At 51.8% G+C, this 10427-nt stretch overlaps 1 long non-coding RNA gene across 1 annotated transcript; it reads right to left on the reverse strand.

Moving 5' to 3' along the window:
* Positions 1-3020: 3020 nt before the first annotated feature.
* Positions 3021-5626, reverse strand: LOC138723095 (uncharacterized). The gene is made up of 3 exons (XR_011337811.1): positions 5543-5626; positions 4552-4766; positions 3021-3755 (listed from the first exon to the last, which is right to left on the reverse strand). It is a non-coding gene; the product is annotated as an uncharacterized lncRNA (long non-coding RNA).
* Between the last annotated feature and the right edge of the window lie 4801 nt (positions 5627-10427).

Below are 10427 nucleotides of genomic sequence, written 5' to 3' on the forward strand. Positions count from 1 at the left end.
TGCCCCATGCCAGAGCTCGAAGCTGCACTTGTGGTAAGAGGAAACAAGAATCACAATCTGGAGCCAGAGGCACATGTTATTCTTTGCTCTCTCTCAGCAGTACTGGACATGTGCCGCAGTACACAGCAAGCGGCTCTGCTGCACATCCCACTAAACGACCTGGGTTGGTCATTGACCCCTAGTTGTGACCCAAAGCTAGGGAGGTGAGGAACTTCATTCCTTGGACTTGGCCCATAACAAACCTTGTATCTGCCTCTGAGCAGTTATCCTATTTCCCTTGGGAAGGACAGGAACTTTTCAGCTTCTAGTACAAGTCAGCACACTGTATTCATCAGTGAACACCCACAGCCATTCTTGGGGCAACATGGGGAGGCCTTGGCTGAATGCCATGCTACTTCTAGCTCCAAACTCCACTGCCACCCGCCTTTCTCCCAGGAAACTGGACACAGGTCTCCCAAACACTTCCTGGCTTCTAAAATGACAAAAGAAATGGCTAAAAGAGAGGAAAACCAGCCTTGGCCAGCCCACAAACCCATAAACATTCCCATCCTCGGGATCCCACAGCCTCTCTTCTCTCTTGCTTATCCTGTAACAACCAAAACAGGAGCATGGCACGGCACATGAAAGAGAACCACAGGCATGTGCTTGTTGTACAGCCAGGGAGAACTGCAGCTACTGCACCACGGGAGATGAGCACGTCTCCTTTTCATACTCATCCTTTTCCAGGTGTATACTTGCCCAGGTGAAAGGGTCCCTGCGGGCTTCAGAAAGAGGCAGAGAGGAAGCTGAGGCTTCGCTCTGCTCGGATTTTAATCTAGCTAGAACTTAAAGATTTGGTAGCAGGATGTCTTTTTTATCATTCGAGTTTCTAGTACAATAGAGTCCTCCTCCAGAATCAGACTCCAGCTGCTATCACACCACCAGTAATAATTTCCCCTGTTTAAATGACGCACACTGGCAAAATGTTCCATCACAGCTATGCAGCACCAACCCTGTCTGGGCCCACAGACATAGCCAGCAGCGTGGTCTGGCAATAACACCTTCCAGTAAAGAAGATCAGAGAAATGACGTAAGTGATGCAATTACCATCTTGGAGCAACTGCTGGCTGAAGTAACCCCCGTCCTCACCCTGCAGCAGCTGGGGCTGTCCAGGGAAGCACAGGGCAAGGCCCTGGACAGTCATTAATTATTCAGTCCAGAAGGAAGAGTTTTCTAAACATCACTTAGTTAATGACCCCACTTCACACAGGTATCAAGAATACATTGTGACCTCTGGAAACTGCTGCATCAGCCAGCCGTCTATACGCTTCCTCTGAGGGGCCGCCTGGGGAAACAGGCATCACACTAAAATATCTACAGGTCTTCTGCTGATTTCATGCAGAAATCCCTCAGATTCCATGCTCCCAGCACCTCCTAGCCCACGTGACTCCTCTGCTGTCACACCCCAGCATCGAAGCCCAGCTCTGCACTCCTGGACCCACCTTCTCTTAAACCAATAGCCTCCCTGCAGCTTTTAACTCACTTGGTGCAAAAATCAGACAGCAGTTTCCACCAGGAGCAGGTTTCCTGGAAACCTCCTCTTTTTGAGGTATTTTGATGACATTGGTACAGAAAGGCCCTGCAACAGTTGCAGGCCCTTAACTCTGAGGGCAGACAAGCCCAAGTGAACCCTGCAAGGGGCTGTATCACCCTGGCCAGACTGTCAAATAACCCACGTCCCACCATCAACTTCCACTGATTGAGACACACAGAAAATGAGTCAGGAGACGTGGTAGCCAAAACTGTGGTATCTTTAACAAGTATTAAAAAGTACCTAAAAAGGTGTTTATTTTCTGTGTTGCTAGTGAATAAATTCCATTTTTTATGGTACCACGTATCACCCATCAAACCACCCCTCTGCTCTTTAATACTTCACCACATTGCACAGGACCCTACTTTCTGAACCATTCTTTAAGACTTCTAAAGCACAGCAATTCTGAAGATCTTCCAAGGCAAAATCATCAAATAACAGGCAAACTCTTCAATAAAGCATCATATTTTATTAAAATAAAATATAAGTTTACTTAACCTTTGACTTGTATGCAAAAGAAGTGAGTACACTCTGCTTCAGCAGAACACTGCAGTGTACGTGCATCGGTCCGTCAGTTCCTGGGGCCCTGTGAAGCTCAGATGGCTGCCATCCTTCAGTTATCACAGTACTGTACCTTTACAAGAGACAGCATCAGCACTGTGATAACTGAGCCAGGGCAGCCTGTCAGTCATCGCAGCCCCTCCACAGCGCTGCCAAGCCCCCACAGGTGCTTCCTCCGTCTCCTCATCCCTTCCGTCTCTCAAAAACTCCACACTGCCCCCCACAGATGCCCAGCTGCCAGGTGAAAGGCTCAGAAGCATTTAACAGCAGTGGCTTTGCATCCAACATTCCAGTCCAGAAAGTTATCCAGGTAACTAGTGCCATCTTAACGACCATGATGTCTTCTTCAATGCTGCTTAAAGCGCTTAAGTAGCCAAATTCACCATTGCTATATTTAATGAAGAAAGGGTAACTAACCACTCTACAGATATCACTGGAGAGAATGGGGCATCCCTTTCTCCCCCCTCAATTCACTTGAGCTAGGAAGAAGTGTCCAGTTTATGGTACTTAAGTACTGAATGTCATGAACCAGACAAGTCAGTGGGTGTCGTGGCAGAGAGCCAGGTAAGTTAACGGAGTGCTCTTAGCAGCTGAGGCGGGGGATCATTAAAAGCACAAATCTGAGGGTAGCACCACACTGTGACCACGCTGCGTACTGCACCAAGTCTGCCAGGCTTCAACCAGTAGAGCAGGCGATGGAATTTTACAGCACTGCGAACACACTCAGCTGGGTTTCATCAGCACTTGCCAGAGGTGCTTCTGGAGCCAGCATCAGGGGTGCCCTCTCCCATGCCTAGCGATGGCTGTGACAGGAGCAGCCCCCAACGCCAAGCAGCCAGCTGCCTGCACAAGGACTGCCTGCTGCTAATGTGCAGAAAGGGGCCTAAAGGCCTGAGGTGCTTCAAGTATCCAGCTGGCATTTGTAAGTCTTATGATTCAAATGCGAAAATGTGAAATAAACAATTCCACTGCAAACCAGTTAAATAATAAGCTTATATCAACCTATATTTTACCCACCACCACCTTTTGGGTTTTCTCCCTTAAAAACAAGTGTTGCCGAAAAGGTCACAGAACTGTTTCTACAAACCTCCCCCTTTGATAAAGGGAATACACCAAGTTCTGGAAAGAGTTTTAAAAAACCCAGTGGTTTTACACAGTAAAAGTTAAGAAGTTAAGTTTTTTATAAAAAGTTCATGAATTATGTTGGACTTTGCCAGTACCAGCTGCTCTCGTGTTTCCACCAGGAGGAAGCAGAAACTCCAAAAGTGGCACAACATTCTAAATAACTTACTTGGAAAAGAGCATGTCCTGTGATATTATGGAGACCATTTTTAAAAGAGAAATGCCTAACACTCAGCTGGATCCAGCTATCAGAATGGTGTTTTACAAGTTTTAAACTCAAGAGGGCAATGGAGACACAAATATGAAATATCTGAGGAGAGGCATGCAATGGAAAAAACACTTGTACATTTTAAAACAAACTACAAACATATATTACATAAACGAGGACAGCCAACAGATTACACAATATTGACATAAGATGACACCGATGACTCAAACATACATCCCAGACCTCACAGATTTATCACCATTTGTAGAGTAGTCCTTCAAGAATCTACTGTTGCTAGAAAAAAAACAATCAAAAAACTCGGTAAAAAAGTATTAATACACTCCATAAATACAATAGTGACTTTTGAAAAAGAAGGAAGCTACATGAATAACAAATAATTTGCTCCCAACTTTGAGGCATTTTTACACCATTACTATTCCAGGAGAAAAATTCTACTGATTTCAGTAGAATGGCCCAAGTGTAGAATGGTGAATCTACATTTCACAGGCTGAAGTGATGAGAGGAGAATCACTGTTTTACAGTTCAGGTACGCCTTGATCTCCTTTTCAAGTTTATTCCATGCCCTGGCAGTTACTGTTTCCCTGTTTACAGGGAGCAGCTCCATTAGCGCCAAGGCAAACCATCCCTCCCCAGCACCCTCTGGCACAAAGACTGTTGGAGTCACACACCCATTCTAAGGGCTGATGACATTTTAGCTAGAGAGTACTTAGCTCTCCCTCCAGTACAGACAAAATTTGTTTCCGTGCATCTAATGCACTCCTACTGACTTTCGCTTTACTTCAGCCAGAATAAAGATACGCAGACCTGATACAAAATGCCTAAGTGGGTTCCTCACTACGATCTGAAGACACCCTTTTCTAAGCAAACCCCATATTAGCTTTGCATTCTAGTACGCATTCTTGCTATTGCTAAGGCATTGCTTATTTCCACAGGCTATTTAAAAAAACCCTCTGGTTTTCAGTGTTTGCTGCCAGCTCTTGCTTTTAAAAAGCCTGTAAGCTTGTCTGGTTGGTTTTTAAACTCCAGTTTTACCCCCTGCCCCTTTGGGGCTAGCAATTCTCTAATTTACTTGTTTTGTAGAAACGAGAATTCCTTCAGCATCGCACCAACAGTTACTGATGTACTCTCATGCCAGGCGTCTGGCTCCCCACACCTACGCACAGGCCAGTCTCTCCGAGTGGGACAAGCCGCTTTTGCCCCACCTCTGCAGAAGTGCAAGGCACACAGGTAGCAAACCTGATTTCCACTTTGGCTAGGGCAACATCAACACAAATTGGTCGAAGCCTGCAGAGGAAAGAAAATGGACAGGTGGTTACAAGGGCAGCACGGCCAGACGAGCAATGACATGGCTCTGGGGACAGGACACAGGCTGTGTTTGCGGGAAGGCTGCCAGGGGGGATAGTCCCTGCGCCACCACTGCTGCTCCCTCCCAGCTCCCCCTGGCCAGGGGCCATTACCCAGCAAAGAAGGGGAGGAGGGGAGGGAGACCAGGAGGAAAGGAGACCCGGGGGTTGGGAGCGAGAGAGGCATGGAAGGAAACCTAGGACTAGACGGGAGAGAGGGAAACCCAAGAGAAGGAGGAGGTGAAGAAAGGAGGCAGCCAGGGTACCCCAGGCGGGGAGGGAAGGAGGGAGGCAGGGAACCCCGGGGGGGAGAGAATCCCAGGCGGGGAGGGAGGAGGAAGGCAGGGAACTCCAGACGGAGAGGGAGGGGGAGAGGGAGGGAAACCCAGGGAGGGAGGTAAACCCAGGCAAGGAAGGAGGGAGGGAACCCCAGGCGGAGACGGAGGGAGGGTCGGAGGGAGGTAGGGAATCCCAGGCAGAAAGGGAGGGAGAAAGACCCAACAGGGGAGGAAGGGAAGGAGAGAAACGCAGGAGGGGAAGGAGGGAGGGAGCCCCCGCCATCAAACGGTGCCCGCCGAGCCCCTCGCTCGCCGCCCTCCGCCCGCTCCCCGCCGGGCCCCGCCCGCGCAACCCCCGCCGCCCGGAGAATAAGAGCGCGGCCTGCGGGGCGCCGCGCCTCGCCCGGCCCCGCCGCCCGCTGCCCCGGGGCGGACCCACCTGCGGGCGCGGCGCGGCGGGCCGGGGGCGGCAATGACGCAGCACGGGCCGGCGGCGTGAGGGCCGCCATCTTCCCGTGTTTATGGCAGCGCCGCGCGAGCACGTGACGGGCGCTTCCGGGGGCGGCGGCGCGCGGGCGCGGCGGGGGGCGCGGGCACGCGCACAGCCCCCCTCCCCTTCCCCCAGCCACGCACAGCAGCGCCCCCTGCCGGGCGGGACTGGCCAGGGCGGGGGGGCGTGTGCAAGGGGGGCGTGTGCAAGGAGTGTGTGTGCATGGCGTACGTGCAGTGTGCATGCATGTGCAGGGGGTGTGTGTGCAATGGGCGTGCGTGCAAGGGCTGTGCATGCATGCAAGGGGTGTGTGTGCATGGTGTACGTGCAGTGTGTGCATGTGTGTGAAGGGTGTGTGCGTGCAAGGGGTGTGTGTGCGCGTGCAGGATGTGTTCAGAGGTGTGTGTGTACAAGGGAGGTGTGCATGCAAGGGGTGTGTGTGCACAGCATACATGCAGTGTGCACGCATGTGCAGGGGGTGTGTGTGCAAGGGGTGGGTGTGCAAGTGCAAGGAGTGCATGTGCACAGTGTGCATGTAAGGTCTGTGTGTGTGCACAGTGTACATGCAGTGTGCATGCATGTGCAGGAGGTGTGTGCAAGGGGGTGTGTGTGCAAGGGGGTGTGTGTGCAAGGGGGTGTGTGTGCAATGGACATGTGTGCAAGGGGTGTGCATGCATGCAAGGGGTGTGTGTGCATGGTGTACATGCAGTGTGCACATGCGTGTGAAGGGTGTGTGCATGCAAGGGGGTGTGTGCATGTGCAGGGTGTGTTCAGAGATGGGTGTGTACAAGGGGTGTGTGCTTGCAAGGGGTGTGTGTGCAATGGGTGTGTGTGCATGCAAGGGGTGTATGTGCATGGTGTACATGGAGTGTGTGAATGCGTGTGAAGGGTGTGTGCGTGCAAGGGGTGTGTGTGCAATGGGCGTGTGCAAGGGCTGTGCATGCATGCAAGGGGTGTGTGTGCATGGTGTACGTGCAGTGTGTGCATGCGTGTGAAGGGTGTGTGCGTGCAAGGGGGTGTGGGTGTGTGCAAGGGGTGTGTGTGCGTGTGCAGGGGGTGTTCAGAGGTGTGTGTGTACAAGGGGGGTGTGCATGCAAGGGGTGTGTGTGCACAGCATACATGCAGTGTCCACACATGTGCAGGGTGTGTGTGTGCAAGGGGTGGGTGTGCCAGTGCAAGGAGTGCATGTGCAGAGTGTGCATGTAAGGTCTGTGTGTGTGCACAGTGTACATGCAGTGTGCATGCATGTGCAGGAGGTGTGTGCAAGGGGGTGTGTGTGCAAGGGTGTGTGTGCAAGGGGTGTGTGTGCATGGTGTACATGCAGTGTGCACATGCGTGTGAAGGGTGTGTGCATGCAAGGGGGTGCGTGCGCGCAAGGGGTGTGTGTGCGTGTGCAGGGTGTGTTCAGAGGTGTGTGTGTGCAAGGGGTGTGCATGCATGCAAGGGGGGTGTGTGCGTGTGTGCAAGAGGTGTGTGTGCGTGCGTGTGAAGGGTGTGTTCAGAGGTGTGTGTGTACAAGGGGGGTGTGCATGCAAGGGGTGTGTGTGCACGGCGTACATGCAGTGTGCATGCCTGTGCAGGGGGTGAGTGTGCAAGGGATGCGTGTGCAAGTGCAAGGAATGCATGTGCACAGTGTGCATGTAAGGTCTATGTGTGTGCACAGTGTACATGCAGTGTGCATGCATGTGCAGGAGGTGTGTGCAAGGGGTGTGTGTGCATACAAGGGGTGGGTGTGCAAGTGCAAGGAGTGCATGTGCAGTGTGTGTGTGCATGGTGTGTGTGTGCAAGGGGGTTGCATGTGTAGGCTGTGCACATGTTCAAGGGTGTGTGTGCAAGGAGCGTGCATGCATGCATGCAAGAGGTGCGTGTGCAGGGGGTGTGTGCTGGGTGCGTGTGTTTAGGGTGTGTGCACATGTTCACGGAGGGGTGTGTGCAAAGTGTGTGTGCATGTGTGCATGGTGTGTGCGTGTGCAGGGTATGGATGCGTGCATAAGGTGTGTGCATGCATGCGGGGGGTGTGTGCAGGGCGTGTGAGTACAAGGAGTGTACGTGCTGGGAGCGCACGTGCAAGATGTGGGCACGTGCAAGGGGTGCGTGTGTTTAAGTGGTGCGCATGTGTGCAAGGGGTGCACGTGTGTGGGGGGGGTGCAAGTGCAAGGGGTGTGCATGTGTTGGTTGTGTGTGTGTCTGTGGGCTGCGTGTCTGCAGTCGGTGCGTGTCCAAACTGCATTTGGACACTCTACGTGCAGGTTGTGCATTTTTCAGGCTGTATCTTTGCACACCGCGCTCCTGGCTGTATGACTGATGGGGCTTTAATTTAGATTTGAAAGGGGAAAGCGCCAACAGTAGATGATCGATGGGAAATCCCGCTGAAGTCTGAGGAGCTGCATGCTAGCGCAATTCTTCAGACTGCTCCACAAGGTGAGAGGCGCAACGAACCACACTTGAAGTGTTTTTATACACATACACGCAGCAGGAGGAACAAGCAAGAGGAGCTGGAAGCCTTGGCCCAGTCCCAGAGAGATAACGTTATTGTCATGAATTAAACCTGGTGGGATGAGTTCTGTGCCTGGTGTGCCATTGGTGGATGGTCACAGGCTCTACGGGAGGGATAGACTGGGCAGGCAAGGTGAAGGCATTGTACGCAGCAGAAGGGCTGGGGGGTGTGGAGCTTGCAGTTGGCGATGGCACAGTTGAGAGCCTCTGGGTGAGGATTAAGGAACAAACAATTGAAACAAATTTCATCGTGAGAGTCTGCTATAGGCCACCCAACCAGGATGGCAACACCGATGAGTTATTCTTTAAAGTACTAAGGGATGCCTCCAAGTCATCTATGCTTGTCCTCATGGAAGACTTCAATTTGTCAGATATCACCTGGAAGTTCCACGCAGCTGGTACACACAGGTCCAGAAGATTCCTAAACTATCTGGGTGATAACTTCATGGTACAGGTGCTGCAGGAACCAACCCAGGAAATGTGCTTTCCTCGATTTATTGATAGGAATGGTTGGACTCGATGATCCAGTGGGTCTCTTCCAACCTCGTGATTCTATCATTCTATCATTCTATCGTTAACAGAGAGGGTCTCACGGGTAAAACGGTGATTGGCAGCTGCCTCATCTACAGCAACCAAGTTTAAAATCTATGGTAACAGGAGAAAAACCAACAGCAATACCTCATCTCTGGATATGAGGAGAGCAGACTTGAGGTTGATAAGGGAACTGCCGATTAAGGTCCCCTCGGAAAAAAGCTTTTGAAGGTGCTGGGGTCTGTTGATGCTAAGAGCGCAGGACCAGGCAATCCTGAAATACCTGAAGTCAAGCAGGGGAGGCAGAAGGCCAGCCTGGCTGAGCAGGGATCTTCTACTGGAACTAAGGCATAAAAGGAATATGTATGGCCAGCGGAAACAAGGTCGGCTTTTTAAAATACGCTAATAGCAAAAGGCAGGCCAGAAATAACATTGGCCCATTACTGCATGAGCACAGACACCTCATAAACAGTGACATAGACAAAGTAGAGATGTTTAATGCTTTCTTCACCTTGGTTTTCAACCCTGGTGGTAGGCTTGGGCACCCCCAGAGCTGGAGTTGAAGGTTTAATATCTAAGTCTGCGGACAACACAAAGTTGCAGGGAGCTGTTGACTCTCCTGAGGGCAAAGAGGCTCTGCAGAGGGATCTGGGCAAATTGGAGAGCAGGGCAGTAGCCAGCCACATGAAGTTTAACAAGGGCAAGAGGTGGATTTTGCACCTAGGACATGGCAACCCTGGATATACATGCAAACTGGGGAGTGAGAGGCTAGAGAGCAGCCCTATGGAAATGGATCTGGATGTTCTGGTCAATGGCGAGTTGAACACAAGCCAACAGTGCCCTGGCAGCCAAGAGGGCCAACTGTGTCCTGGAGTGCCTCAAGCATGGCATGGCTAGCTCATCAGGGGAGGTGATTGTCCCACTCTACTCTGCACTGGTGCAGTCCCACCTTGAGTACTGTGTGCAGTTTTGGGTGCTACAGTATAAAAAGGATATAAAGCTACTGGAGAGTGTCCAGAGGAGGGCTATAAAGTTGGTGAAGGACTTAGAGGGGAAGCTGTATGAGCAGCGGCTAAAATCACTTGGTCTGTTCGGCCTGAAGAAGAGGAGGCTGAGGGGAGACCTCATTGCAGCTTGCAGCTTCCTCACAAAGGCAGGAGGAGCAGCAGGTGCTGAGCTCTACTCTCTGGTGACCAATGATAGAACCCGAGGGATTAGTAGGAAGATGTGCCAGGGGAGATTTAGGTTGGATATCAGGAAAAGGTTCTTCACTCAGATGGTGGTGGAGCACTGGAACAGGCTCCCCAGGGAAGCAGTAATCGTGCCAAGCCTGACTATCCAAGAAGTGTTTGGACAACACCATCAGGCACACGGTGTGAATGTTGGGGTTGTCCTGTACAGGGGCAGGAGTTGGACTCAATACTCCTTGTGGGTTCCTTCCAGCTGAGGACAGTCTGTGATTCTGTGATTCTATGTAACTTCACACACTGTGCATTCCAGGCTGTATCTTTGCACACACTTTGTTCCAGGCTGTGTCTTTGCACTGCACATTCCAGGCTGTATCTTTGCTGCTTGTTTGTCCCAGGCTGGATCTTTGCACACTCCACTCAAGGATGTATCTTTGCACACACTGCACGCTCCAGCCCGTACCTTTGCACACTTTGCTCCAGCCTGTACCTTTGCACACTCAGCCCCAGCCCGTACCTTTGCACACTCAGCCCCAGCCCGTACCTGCACACCCCACTCCGGGCCGTATCTCCGCGCTCTCGGCGCTCTCTGTGCCCGGGGGCCCCGTCGGGCTGCGGGA

This window comes from Phaenicophaeus curvirostris, chromosome 8, assembly GCF_032191515.1.
Source record: "Phaenicophaeus curvirostris isolate KB17595 chromosome 8, BPBGC_Pcur_1.0, whole genome shotgun sequence".
Lineage (NCBI taxonomy): Eukaryota > Metazoa > Chordata > Aves > Cuculiformes > Cuculidae > Phaenicophaeus > Phaenicophaeus curvirostris.